The 15,317-nt window shown below is 37.4% G+C and overlaps 1 protein-coding gene across 1 annotated transcript in view; it reads right to left on the bottom strand.

The window, feature by feature from the left end:
* MYPN (myopalladin) overlaps positions 1-14,765 on the bottom strand; it is a 96,376-nt gene extending 81,611 nt beyond the window's left edge. Inside the window, exons 1-2 of the mRNA XM_081329616.1 lie at positions 14,702-14,765; positions 13,036-13,093 (exon numbers count right to left, since the gene is read on the bottom strand). The gene's annotated coding sequence lies outside the window, so the exon portion shown is untranslated. The remainder of the gene's footprint in view (positions 1-13,035; positions 13,094-14,701) is intronic.
* Between the last annotated feature and the right edge of the window lie 552 nt (positions 14,766-15,317).

A 15,317-nucleotide genomic window follows, 5' to 3' on the forward strand; every position in this document is an offset into this window, starting at 1 on the left:
GCATATTGATTATATTGCTTTAAATTGTAAGCCGCCCTGAGCCTTTGGAGAAGGGCGGCATATAAATGGGATTAAAAATAATAATAATAATAATAATAATAATAATAATAATAATAATAATAATAATAATAATAATAATAATAATAATAATAATAATATACAAATAAGAAAAGCTTCCAAGTTTCTTTCTTGCATGCTCCAAAGGATGCACATCTTTAGGGGAAGGTTTCGTTGCTTATATATCCCTTGAAAATTCATCTGACAATCTGTTCCTCTCGTTCTGTTTCTGAGGCAGAAATACAATACCTGCTTTACGTGCAAAAAGTTATACCTCTCATTACAGCCCTTATTATTTTTATTTCCTATTTAGGACCTTTTAGGATGTGATTCAACATTGAGCAGCCATTTTTCAATCTCATTCTGTGGCATCTTCTGAATTTGCACGTTTAAACATACTGACCTTAAAGAGGAAGATTCTGATTGCCCTACTAATCAATGGCCCTGTAAACATTATGGAATGTTTAACACTTATTCTTTATGAACGTACCTTTGATACTGAACCATTTCCTTCAAAGGCTTAAAGCAGGGGTGTCAAACTGCCAGCCCGCGGGCTGGATGCGTCACGAAGAAACCGCGCCCACCCCATTGCTGGCAATGGGGAAAAAGTTCCGATACGACTCGCGACGTCACGTGATGTCGCGAGTTTGACATGTCCTTAAAGGGTGATTTTGTTTATCCTGTGCAAGAAATGTAATAAAGCTACATCATTTACTATGATAGGCACCCCATCTCTTCTGGACCAATTTGGCCAGATCAAAACAATGTCAAGAGGGGAAGACAAGTCAGGACATATGCTTGGGTCATGTCCTACCCTTTGGGGGATTATGGATTTAACATAGCACTGCCTTGCCAGATGTGTCCTGGTGAACAGAGAGTGGCACATCACCCTCAAACATTACAGGAAGATAATTTTCTACTGACACAATCCAAAAATACTTTTTCTCAAGAATTCACAGCAGATCGTTTCACTTGTTGCTTTTTAGAACATAGTATACAACTTAGGGCAGGGGTCTTCAAACTTGGCCCTTTTATGACTTGTGGACTTCAACTCCCAGAATTCCTCAGCTAGCTCAGTCATAAAACGGCCAAGTTTGAAGACCCCTTACTTAGGGTGAATAAAGGGATTGACAATGAATTCAAAGTTATTATGACGTGGAGAGCCAGTTTGGCAGGTGGTTAAGGCTTCAGTTGGGAGACCACTTAGGCACAAAACTAGCTGAGTGTTGACCAACCCTTCTCTCTTAGTCTTAGGATGTAGGAAATGGCAAACCACTTCCAAAACCAGCTTGCCAAGAAAACTGTAGGGACTAGTCTAGGTAGATCCCAGGAGTCAAAAATTGACTTGAAGCAACACATATGACATTTGCCATTTTTTAACCTTTTTTTTTTCTTGTTGGAACATTCTGTTGTGTGATATGCTTCCCATTTTGACTTTTGAAAAAACTCCTGCAAATAACCCTGCCAAACCTATAGCTACAATTTAGTTGGAAAAGCTCTCATCTAATAGTGGTAGTTCCTGATGTTATAAACCAAACACTTTCAACACCAAACACATAATTTGCATGTTTGAACAAGAACCAGGATAATTCTGCGTCAGGGAATTGCGCAGCAAGTGTCCACAAGAAGTCAGAGACACTGACACAAACTTATAGTTTTATATAAATAAACCTATTTTACATTTATATTTACAGCAGACAAGATAGTCAGGAACACAGGAACATCATGAGGTAAATCTAACAGCATACAGAGCGCACAGAAGAAAAAAGGTGGAAAAAGGGAAACTCCCCCTTTACACCCACAGCAAGCAGTCATAGTGTAGATTGCCTCATGCATGAGCCAGCACTTTCCAGCCAATCAACTACAATTGTGTGTTCTGGCCCATTGTACACTTTAATGTTCCAGCTACTAAATTAAATATCTTAACATTCTGATTGGCAGTGGTGGGATTCAGCCAGTTCGTACCACTTTGGCAGAACCGGTAGCTAATTTTTTATTGCCCAGGCCCAGAATGTACTTCCAGAAGTAGCATCCACACAGAGAACTGGTTGTTCACATATTTGAATCCCACCACTGCTGATTGTCAACATCAACTAATCAAACTTAGCCTGAAATCCAAAACAATTTTCAGCAGTCAGGTATTTTTAGAGGAGCTGGATCATGCAAACACGGCTTAAGTCCATGAAAGTTTTTGTTTTGGGTAACGTGGTCTCTTTTAAGCTTTTTTCCCCTTTATCAAAAATATTATACCTATCCTTATATTAAAGGCTGAGATTCTAGGTTGCTAAAACAAAGCTGATGAATATTTTGAACTGTATGCAAATGCTGGTCTGTCTTTGGGCTCTTGAGAAATGGGACTGACACCTTTTTATCTAACAGACACGTCACATGAAATCTGATGGCATCATATAATTATGATGCTGTGAAATGCATTGTATTTTATGTAACTGGCTAATATGATAACCCTATGATTTCCATTTTTCTGAAAAGGAAAAAGTAGGCTTTACATTTGCACTCTTCTTAGGAAGAAAAAGAGACCTACATTTTCTATTTTATTAATTATACCATTTGACTCGTATGCCATTCCTGGAACTAGGTGGAACATTCCAGTAATGATAAATGAAATCACTTCTATTTTCAACATCTTTAGACAGTACCTGTGAATTTTATTTGGTGTCTCCGTACGCATGAATAAGAACATGTATTTAGTGGGGCCATAATGGCAGGAATTTGGGACATTACTCAGCCAAATGAGCCAAAACTGTCTCTAAAAGTAAAAATCTGGATTCCCATATTTTGGAGGAAAAGCTCTAGTATATTTTATTAAGGATGTAGAAAACTCTTCACTAAATATTTTAGGTTCCCTGGAATGTCCCATTTTTCTCCCAGAAACATTCCAATTCATTTCTCTGACAACATATGTTGTTCTAGATCAGTGTTTCACAACCTTAGTCAATTTGAGATATGCGAACTTCAACTCCCAGAATTCCCCAGCCAACAGGACGTTAGCTGTCTGATAAAAAGAGAAAACGGAAAAAAAGGAATAGTCACACAGATAGCTGCATTATATTATTATATGTGATTATTTTTATTTCTTTGCTGCTGCTTTGAATAAAATCGTTCTGGCTTTCTGAGACTTTTGGATGAAGAAGATAGTAGTTGTGTAATTAATTATTACTATTTTCTTTGAAATTAAAATGCAATGGCTCTTTTGTTAATCTAACATATTTTTAAAAATTTCTGATCGCTTGTTATGCTCCCTCTATTGTTCCCAATCATGTATTGCAACATGCAAAAAAAGTTCTTTTAAGTTCCATAATGCAAAGCTAATAGAAAAAGCATTGCTATTTTGCTTTTCATGATTTTAATGCTCACTAAAATTTAGTTTCCCCGTTTCAGTATATTTCTCAACTATGTACTGTATATGACAGAAAAGTTTAAAAGACTGATAGGTATGGCTAGATAACATGATAATATAATCTAAATTTAAGATATAACGAGATCAATTTATCAATTGTTGAAGAAACCTGAGCATCATTCTTGACTGATGTTATAAAATTGATAGTAGCACCAATAAAGGAGAATATTTGTAGCTCAGGGTTGAAATGAGAGGTCATTGGTGCTCTCTGAGCTTGGTTGTTTTCTTGCAAATGTTTCATTTCCCAAATTAGGTAATATCATCAGAGCTAGTTAATATCACTGCATTGCCCTCTTTGATAGTATTATGAAGTTAGGAGAGATGAGATTATAAAATTTAGCTTTCTCCTCTACTTATCACAAATCTCATCTAATTCTTTCTTCACAATTCTTCTAGATACAATACTCACAGAGTTATTATTACTTAAAAGGTTGCCACGTTGGGACATTGGCAATAGTCACCATCATGCGTTTTTTGGCCCATTTCCTTATTGATGTGTCTGCATAATGCAGTTTTTTTCCTGTCTACTTCCTTAGCAGATTTGGGGGGGGATGTAAGAAAAAAGGTAGAACAAAGAATAGAAAAATATAGCTTAGAAATGATATTTGTACAGTCAGTGCTTTTTTTTGTAAAAGAAAAAGGTGCCGGAACTCACACATGTCATACAACCCGCCTTGCCTACCCTACAAGGTTCCATCCAAAAAAGGTGCCGGAACTCCGTTCTGATCGTTCTATGAGAAAAAAAGCCATGTGTACAGTATATAATCAAATTCAAACCGTCCATAGCATTTGTAGTTAGTATACACACACACACACACACACAGAGAGTATCTTCATTTAAATAACCATCTTATTATTGACCATCTTAGGTGCTGCTGCTTCCAGAAATCTTGCTAAGAGTTTCTCAAACTCACTGATTCAAAGTTCTATGATCTCAGCAGTTCAACTTCCTCCACTCATCCATCTGGAATTCTCATATCCTTCTGCCAAGTGAATCATTTCTGAGCTTACATTGCAGTCATTTATATGCAGTGTGACCTCTATGAAAAAGTATGCTATAGAAATATTTAATTAGTAAAGAAAAGCTCCTTTGCTAGTTTGGGGCTGCAGGTTGTTCTTGAAGAGTTTCCCAGATCAACTAATAAGGGGTCAAACCAAGTTTCATATATCTCCTGGGACATGTTGCTTCTCATCTGTATTCAGTTCATAGACTTATCAAGGCAGATGTTTGTAGATATCATGTTATTGTTGTAATCTATCGTACTAGAGCCCAGGAAAGAAGACAACGGATACTTGGGTAGACGTAAATATTTATCCATTTCCTTTTATCCTTTAGATTGACTTGTGAAGAATAGGCTAAAATCTATGACCCAAGTGACCCCAGGTCACTTAGCACCATAGCCTGCTAAAACTTTGAATCCTCCTGATCTAGCACTCTGTAACTGACCTGCACAATCTGAGTCCCCCTGGCCACTGAAAAATCTTAATTCCCTCCCTCAACTCCCTCCAGAAGTCATATCCAAATTGTAACTTCTAATGTGATAGAAGAATAAAATTGTTTAATACAAGCAGAGTATTTCCTTTTGTTCTGCTCTGCCCTCCCACTTTGTCCAGGCCTTCTCTACGAATGTCCCCTGGCATATTACCCCAAAGCCAAGCGTAGTTGTCATACTGGAAAATGTTACGTTCTCCTGCTTTATTGAGTCTCTTGCTAAGAGTGTGAGCAGTATCTTTCCTTCTGTTAATACGGAAAGACAGTGAGGTCTCCCCGACTCCTAGTGACGTCATGGATTTGACCATGAGGTTTTCTTGGCAGTAAAATAGAAGAGGATTGCCATTGTCAAGAGTAAGATAAGTGACCTTGACAGAAATACATTAAGAACAGGGAGCTAAAGCATTCTTTATGCCCAGAATAACAAGCTAACTTTAGGAACCACCTGAGGCAGATGTCTCCCTAACTCCATAATTATAAGAAGGCAGAGAAAATATAACTCATCAGACTTGCAAAATTTTGTTATTATAGTCTATCTCAATAAAAGTTTAAACATCCCTGTGGAGTTGATTTCCTAGTCTGGTCTACCTACCTACTGTCTCTGCCATTTTATCAACATGCCTCAGATTTCTTGAGGTTTCCCAACTACTTTGATTAATATTCTGAGCAGCAGCCAGGTGCGGTTGGACACATTCCTCATACAAGCTTGTTGCAAATGTTGGGAATTTCAGACTGACTAACCTCTGTAATCTCACCTGCTAAATTTAGCCATTTTTCCAATATACATACAAGCATGCATACATACGCTCACGTTGGCTTAGAAGCAATGTAACTGAGAGATTAGCGCTAGATAAACTAGCTTTGCAGGTAGGAGAGCTTATCAGTTATGCTATTGACTTCCTGGTTAATCTAGTACTGAAGGCCTAGTGCTTTAACCTTGGTCCAATGAAGGCCTGGTTAATGAAGGCCAGGTATTTTGATAGTAGCTTACAAAGACTCTCAGGACGAACTATGCTTTAAGTTGCTTCATAAAAGCTTAAACTGGGTTATCCAACTTTGGCAATTTTCAGACTGGAGGGCAATAGCTGGCTGGCTGGGGAATTCTGGGAGTTAATGTCTGCAAGTCTTTAAGTTGCCAAGCTTGAACACCTCTGGCTTAAACAGAAGATTTCTGCAAAGATTCAATAAGGCAATAACTTAGATGAGATAAATGGAAGCTTGCCAGCAGAAGCTAAACCATAAGAATCATATTTGATGCTTGCTGGAAACTAGTGAAGGCAGAGAGCACATAGAGGAGGCATTAGTTTAATGGAAAGATATGGTCTGAAAAGAATTTTTTAGTGTCACAAGGGATCTGTTACTAAGTGTAAGGTGACATATAGCTTACAGCTATGGGCATAAATCTGGGCAGGGTCTGCAGGTGAACAAAAGTTCATCATTAGCACCAGTGCTTTTTTTCTAAAAAAAAAAAAGGTGCCAGAACTCTAATGCTTAAGACAGGGGTCTTCAAACTTGGCCCTTTTATGACTTGTGGACTTCAGCTCCCAGAATTCCTCTCTCTCTCTCTCTCTCTCTCTCTCTCTCTCTCTCTCTCTCTCTCTCTCTCTATATATATATATATATATATATATATATATATATATATATATATATATATATATATATATATATATATATATATATATATATATATATAGTTTGAAGATATATATATATTATAGATAGATAGATATTATTAAGTAGGATTATTACCTTATGCATACTTTTTTATGCCTAGCCTCACTGAAGCTGTCCCTTTTGCATCCCATGTAATGTAATGTAATGTAATGTAATGTAATGTAATGTAATGTAATGTAATGTAATGTAATAATGTAATGTAATGTAATAATGTAATGTAATGTAATGTAACGTAATGTATATAATATATATTAGAAAAAGACTGAGAATTGAAATATTGACTTAAAAGTAAGGTTTCCAGGACTGAGTGAGTTATTATGTGCCAATTGATGCTGACTGTTAGTAACCACATGAACAGACTTTCTTCAAGAGTTATGTGCACAACCTGACCCTTCAACTCTTCCTGAATAGTTCACCCATTGCTAGTGTAATCAAGTCCATCCATCTTACTGCTGGTCTTCTTCTTTTTCCCCCATTTCATCTTAGATGAGAGCTTAAATCTAAGTGAGCAAAATATAATTTCAGTCATTTGTGCCTCAAGTGAAAAATTTGGATTGATTTGTTTGTTGATCCATTTATTTGTTTCCTTGGCTATCTATGATATTCTTACAGATCTTCTCCAACATCAACATTCAAAACCACAAGTACTCTTTTTAGCCTAGTTCTTCAAAGTCCAATTTTTATTTCTGTAGAGAGTCCTGGGCAAAATCATTGACTGCAAGTTGAATTCTTGAGAATCCTAATATATTTCCTGAAAGTCTACCAACATTTTGCTTTGCAATGAATACCACAGCCTATATCAATTCTTCTGGTTGTTGCTGTTGCTTCTATTCTTTCTTCATTCTGTACTAAGATTGCTAGATATGGTCCTTGGTTAGTCCTAGGGAAACTGTGTGTGAGCGTGTGTCAAAAATGTCCAGATTGGGTCTACAACTGTATGCTCAAAATCCTGTCCCTTTATATGTGTAACATGCATGTTAAAAAAAGGCCGGGATTCAGTTGCATGGTTGTGGACTCAATCTTACCTTTTTTGACCCACCATAGAAACTCCTGGTTGGTGTTACTGAGGACAAACAAAACTAATTCAGAAGGAAGAAAAACCCTTTCAGCAGAACATTATCTTCAAGCTTGAACTGATGACTTTGCTAGGGTTGACCACCAGAAGGAAGTCCAAGGCTCCCCAGCCTGAAAGGGCCCTCCACAGTGGCTCCCCAAATCAGAGCTGTATGTATCTTTCTTTTCTTTGTTTTCCCTTCCTTCTCTTCCCAGAAGTCCTTTGAAGAAATGATCTTGTTGTGACAGAATCTTGCTCCATAGCAATATTAACCCTTTAAAAGATGCATACTTCTCTCATGAAATAAGACTGGAAAGTATATGTGCAAGCTTGTAAAGTTAAGAAAGACTCCTGTTTGTGCCTTTTAATTAGCTTCATGAATCAAATTGATTTCCTAATGTCTAAAGTATGGGCTGACTCACAGTCATTGGGCAAAACAAGGTAAGTCACTGCATTTGAAATATAGCCTCCTGTGATAAAGTACGTGTTAGTGTAAACATTTTAAGACTGGTTAGCACATTAGTTCTCTAGAAAAAAAGACTGTGAAACTATGAAAGTTTCTTTCCTCCCACTAATTTCTTTCACCCAACAAGGAAGAAATTAGAGTAAACTGGACTCCACAATCTTAGAATGAATCAAGGAAACAAACAAAGGGTAAGCCTTTGCATTTTTTTTATGATTCTGTCAGAATTTTTCCCCCGTAAATACAGATGGCCATATTTAACATTATTTGCCACTTCCCATTAATAGAAAAAAAATGTTGCTTTGAAAATATAGTTCCGCAGTTTGATCAAGGTTTTGTTTTGCATGAAAAGTAGTAATAATTTGGGAATAGTGCAAAAGAAAACTGAAGATATTAAGATTGTGTGAAGGAAAGTGAAAAAAATATTTAGCATAACATTTATACTTTCCTCTTGGGGATGGGGGAAAACCGTTGAGTTTGTTATTTTAAACTGGAAGATGTTCAAGTATTTCCATTGTAGTATTTATATTACAAGAAAAAATAGGAAGTACTTTAGCTTGTTAGACTGCCAGTTTTGAGCTCATATGATGTCTTTCTATTGTTAGCTACCCATGGTGACAGTTGCATGCATTCACATCTTTCATGTGGCTGAATACTTTTTTTGATTTCTTTTATAAAGAACCATGTGGTGGCCAATAGTTATTTTGTTCAGATTACTTCTTCTTACACTAAAATCTGTTGGGAGGAGTTTACACAGAAAAGGCACTGCATATGAAAGATACAGCAGAAGTTTCTCTTTGTATTCTTCGTTGGGAAAATGCAGCACTAATGAACTTAATAAAGGAAAATTTCCATTTTTTCTTCATTGCTATTGTCTTCTACTAGATTGAACTTGAGATTATTGTTAGCTAACTCAACCAGGGGTGCATCCTTACAAAGGATATGCTGGCTTTCTCAAATCTGGGCTCTCCAGACATGGGAACTACAAATCCCAGGATACTGGAAAATAATAATTTGGGGCCAATTAGAATATATGGTGCTAAATATTACCTTAAAAAAGGCTTTTTATTCATTTCACCAGCTATGGGTTTGGGATCATTAAGCTTTATAGCACAGATACTGATGCCCACGAGAATGCAAATATATATATCAATTTGCATCTAAAACTATAATTGAAATAAAAGCATTGAACCTGTTTAGTTACTGAAGGAAACCAGAGGATGGTGCAAAAGGACTCCACTTCCCCATCCCTGATCCATATTTCCTAAAAGACCACCAAAATACAGTTTCAAGACTCAATTCTAGGAAAAGTTGTGAAATTGTTTATGATTCACTTAGAATTTTTGGGAGCATTCTTAGCTGTTAAAACTTGCTTCTGCAGGCCTCACAAACATCTCAGTGCTGGTTAATAATTTTACTATGTTCCCTTTCATAATTCTTTCAGTGTGAGCTTTCTGCTGAACATTATGGCTCGAGAAACATCCTAGCATCTTTTTCAACACTGATAGCCCAATTAAACATATTCTTCTTCTGCATGGATCTTTGCCTTAGGACCCCATTCCACCCCCAGTTTAATTTCTTACAAAATAAAATGCTTTTGAGAAGAAAGCTTAAAATTGCCCTGCTACCAGGAATATTAATAAGGAAGTCTATTATGAAATTATGTCAATCCATTTTAAGATGTAGATGCTGTAAGTGAAAGAGTTTTGATAGTTGCCAAAAATATCTTATTTTTCTAAGTTTTCATACAATTTTCACTGTCTGCTCGTTCTGTTCATTTGTGACACAGAAAGATTTATATTATTCAGAACATTATAGGATACATCCTAGCTTAGGAACATCTTCTATTTGATTGCCTACCACTTTTAAGCACATATGAGACCTTTTTACTGATAATGTAATGTAATGATAACTCAGACATATCTTGTTGTTCATAGAATATAAATGCCAATGAAGTGTCTAGGCCAGCTCACCTGACACATTTTACTATTACATGAAGACAGATCTGTGCTTTACAATATGAGAGAAGAGCCAAACCCCTTTCAGGAAACATATTCAGATTAGGTCTCCCTTCCATGCTTTCAAAAGTATGCAGATCAAAAATGCATGAATGCTTTTTTATGGGTATCCTGGAGATTTCAAGATTTCAGTTTATCAATAGTAAAGGTAAAGGTAAAGGTTCCCCCGCACATGCGTGCTAGTTGTTTCCAACTCTAGGGGAGTTTCAAAGCCGTTTCAAAGCCGAAGAGCCAGTGCTTGTCCGAGGACGTCTCTGTGGTCATGTGGCCGGCATGACTAGACGCCAAAGGCGCATTGAACACTGTTACCTTCCCACCGTAGTGGTCCCTATTTTTCTACTTGCATTTTTACATGCTTTTGAACTGCTAGGTTGGCAGAAGCTGGGATGAGTAACAGGCGCTCACTCTGTTACGCGGCACTCGGGATTTGACCCGCCAAACTGCCGACCTTCTGATCGACAAGCTCAGCGTCCTAACCCACTGAGCCACTGCGTCCCTTATCAATAGTAGTGGGGAACTAATGGTGTGGAATACTCATGAGGTCCAACACAAGGAAACTGTAACCCATCTTTCTTCCTATTACCTGATCCTGCATTTTTCTTCACTAATAGGCTCACACTCTTGATTATTAACAATCATTAACAAGCTATTTGAAGTGTGGTTGAGTCAACAAAAGGATGCATAAGAATCTCTTCCCCAAACATAATTGGGCTCCCAACAGCTCATCGAAACAACAATGCATGTTTCAGAATATAATTGGAAGACTTGGGCAAATGGAATTTTGAAAACACAGAAGTGGAAAATGGAAGTAGTGTACATGTGCTTTCTTGTCTTCTGTTCATTTGTTTAGAAACAATTGCCAGCAAAAGATTTGAGGTTTTGTTTTTAGGCAAGGTATATTCAAAGAAAATGAATATCTGTTCTTGCACTTAAGTAAGCTGAGGCAGAAATTCCAGTCCAATATATATATATATATATATATATATATATATATATATATATATATATATATATATATATTTGTGTAAATTACTAACAAAGAATTAAAGGGAAACTGAGATGCATTCTGACTCCTTAGTCGTCATCAGTCAGCTATACCCTTCTGAGATTCGAACCTGGGCTGATTGCATATTAGGCAGTGTTATTATTATATATATATATATATATATATATATATATATATATATATATATATATATATATATATATATATATATATATATATATATATATATATATATATATATATATATATATATATATATATATATATACACACACACACACACACACATATATATATATATACATATATACATATACATATACATATACATACATACATACATATATATATATATATATATATATATATATATATATATATATATATATGGATCTTTGGTCATTCGGGTTTTTTCCCGCGTAGAATTGAAGGTGTAGGAGCAACATTTCGACGGAATCCCATCCGTCATCCTCAGGCTGGTGGCTTCAGCTTCCTTCTTCTGGGAGAAGCATGCAATATATATCTTTGGTCATTCGGGTTTTTCCCCACGTAGAATTGAAGGTATAAGAGCAATGTTTCGATGAAATCTCATCTGTCATCCTCAGGCTGGTGGCTTCAGCTTTGTACTTCTCCCAGAAGAACGAAGCTGAAGCCACCAGCCTGAGGATGATGGATGAGATTTCGTCGAAACGTTGCTCTTATACCTTCAATTCTACGTGGGGAAAAACCTGAGAAAAACCAAGTAGGCATGCTGGTGTCCAAGCTTTTGGTTGCCTTTGAAGCCATGTGGTTTTTAAAGATACAGACTGTTCCATTCTATCAAGTCAATGTCAATTTTGAGGTGTTTAAGGGTTGCAGCCAAGACTGTCGGGTGGTCACATTTAGCTCTGGGCCCCAAGACTTCTTACACATGCTCAGAGTCAAGGACAAAATGTAGAAGAGTTCCAGCAGTATAATTATGCCCAATGTCTGTATACTGTCAATCCATAATTATGACTGCCACGCTATAAACATGGCATTCATGCTATCATATAAGGACATTTCCTCCTTTTCAATACTTTCTGAAACTTTTAAAATATTTACTTATGTCTATTTTCTTTTCTATTAACTATTTTCAAAGCTGCTAGCAGCAGAAGTAAAACATGATCCTAAAGTCAATAAAATCTCATAACTGAAATCTGGCTAAATGAGACATCGAAATGGTCTCAATTCCAAGTTCAGGTGCGGTATGACCATAATGGAGACTGCTCAAAATAGCTTTAAGTTGTGACAGTCTTAAAGTGGGTCACACATGTGATCAATTTAATTTATGCCCTTTTTGCAGCAATCATTTAAGTGAATGTTGCAGTTGTTAAGTGAACTCATTGCTCTTTATGGAACTTCCCCTCCCCCCCAAAAAAACCGCAAACAAACCTGGAAGTAAATGCTGGTTTTCAGCAAAAGCATCTAAATCATGGTCATGTGATTGCAGGACATTGCAAACAACCATAAATGAGGGCTGGTTGACAGGCACCCAAAATGTGGTCATATGACTATGAGGGGCAACCGTTGGAATTTTGGAACCAGGTTGTAAGTACTTTTTGAGCAGGGCCTGTCATAACTTCAAATGGTTGCTAAGCAACTCTAGGAGCCACTGTGGATTACCTTTATATTACAAGCCAGCTGAAGATTCAGAAGTGGTATTTAGTCTTGGGTTTAAGTCACCAAAAACCCACTGGGTGATTTTGGCCAATCAAATAACATTAACACAACCCCTGAAAATGTGGCATTTTGTACTATTGCACATTCAATGGACGCTTGCTATTCTGTTACTTCCTTTCAAAGAGGTAGAAAAATTTCTATGCACTCACCGGTTTTCCACTGTTAGTCAAGTGAGAAACAAGATGTTGGATTAGTTAACACTCCGTACTGGATTTGGAGACACAAAATGTATACAAAAAGTGAATTCCATTTATTTTGATCATGGTTATAACTTCATTACTTCCAATGTATGAATGAGCTTCCTAGACTATTAATTACATTCACATGATGAAAAAAACACATTTTTTTAATAAAATTAGCATTTAGAAATCAAGCAGGAAAATGCTGGTTTCTCAGTGAACTTCAGAACAGTATGATACAGAACTCAAATAATATTATGTACAAGGGAGGAACTTGCGAGACATTACTTTGGTTGATGACTCGGAGTTAAAGGATGTTCTTTCTTCCATTATAGCTTTAAAGCTTTAAAAAGTAAATAATGTAGGTGACAAGACTCTGCTTCATTATCCAGCTGTTCAGCTGCTGTCCTGTTCACTGTTTTCCTGACACTGTTCTCTCCTACAACACGCTGATGTTGAGAATTGTTGTCTAATAACCCTGGAGATGTAAAATTAGGGATGGTAGCCCTGCACATATCCTCTCACCATTTTATAAACCAATAGTCATCTGATTTTTCCCTCCACCCCCATATAAAAGTATTTTTTCCTTCTATCAGAGATTCCCTAACCTAATTCCATCTACTGGATGGCCATTTGTTGGACTGGAAGACTTCCAAGGTCCCTTCCAATTCTACAAGCTTCACTATCATCAAAACAGTCCCCTCATCCTATATTTGACTCTCAAGAAGTTTTCAGTAAGGAAGATGCGGCGGCAGTGGGGGGGGGGGACATATAAAAAAGAATTATCTATAGAAAAGAAAGGGCAATTTCTAGGTTTTACATAACTGAGCATTTGTTCAAACAGTGACATTTGAGCAATTGCTGGTCTTTAAAGAAACTGAATACATGCAAATAGTTTTCCAAATTATCCAAAATTCTGCATGGGCACCCTATGGGGAGAGGGAACAAGCATGAGCTACATTTAAATCTATCAAATAAAAACAGCACCCTTAGAACAAAGATCCGATTCATCTTTCTATCCCTGCTGTTAAAAGACCACAGGGGGAAAAAATTAAGATTCCCAGCCCGGTGCCCTCAAGATATGCAGAATTACTATGTGGATCATCTCCAAACAATGACAGTATTGCCTGGGAATAATTGACTCATGTTGCAGCCCAATTCATTTGAAGGGGAACAGGTTGAGGGGAAAAAGGATTAAAAGTAAGAAAAGAATTGTGAGGTTTGTTGAGGACACTCAATTAATAATTAAGTGGTCTATCAAATAAGCGTAGCCTTAACTGATTGGCTACCTAAACCAATTTAATTTTTCTGTCTTTGTTTTTAGATGAAATTGTTTCCTTCTTTTCGTATCCTGTGTTCTTGCCCACCATGGGCACAACACTGTTGGCTTTGGACCCCTCTCTTGCTTGCCTGCCCATTACAGCTAATCTGAGGCTTCCGTCTCCCCTTTTTCCTGTGATGCCAAGTTGCCTTTCCCCAGCCTTCCCTACTGATTTCCAGCCCCAAAGACCCTTTCCCTGTCTTTCTGCTGTCACCAGAAGAGCTCCCCTTTACTCCTTGCCAGATCAGTGCAGCACACCAGCTTACACCTAGACGGTTATTTCTGGAAATTTGAACAGAAGCCAGCTGAGCTCACCGTGAAGTGGCGGGACCTGCTTGCGCCTGAGCCTGTCCCAGATCTTTCCTCCACGCTACCTCTTCGCAATCCTCTCGGCAAGCTGCATGCTTCCCGGCCTGCAGTCTTGACAAACTAGTAAGGAGGCTAATTTTAGATTACTTCATCACAGGAAAGATAAGGTGTCCTTTCCAAATCAGTAGTATCGCCACTGCTGTTTTCCAGAGTGAAGAAGACCTGGGGCCCCACCTTGCTCGGCCATTGGGCGGTGCTTGACAGTTCGTAGAAATACGCCTAAGCCTACGGGACTTGTCATCTGTCCTAGAGGAAAATGGTCAGGAAATAAGGGAACATCTTTGCTCCTTACAGAGACTTCAAGGCCCAGTTTCAATACTCTGACTTTCATAACTAGGTGGCCATAATTTGATCCTCCTTCAGGGGTGTCCTCACAGTATTGTCAAAAGTTCAAGTTGGGGTTCATGATGGTGGGATTAGCCATACCTTTGTGGCCACCATATTCTCCCATTTGACTGTACTCCCAGATGTTCCTGCTATGGTTTTATGCATTGTTGGAAGTCGACTTGCAACCATTTGTTTAATGACTCTTCAAAAGTTACAAAGGCACTGAAAAAAGTAA

The sequence above is a fragment of the Vipera berus genome, assembly GCF_964194415.1.
Source record: "Vipera berus genome assembly, chromosome: 5".
NCBI classification, from domain to species: Eukaryota; Metazoa; Chordata; class Lepidosauria; order Squamata; family Viperidae; genus Vipera; species Vipera berus.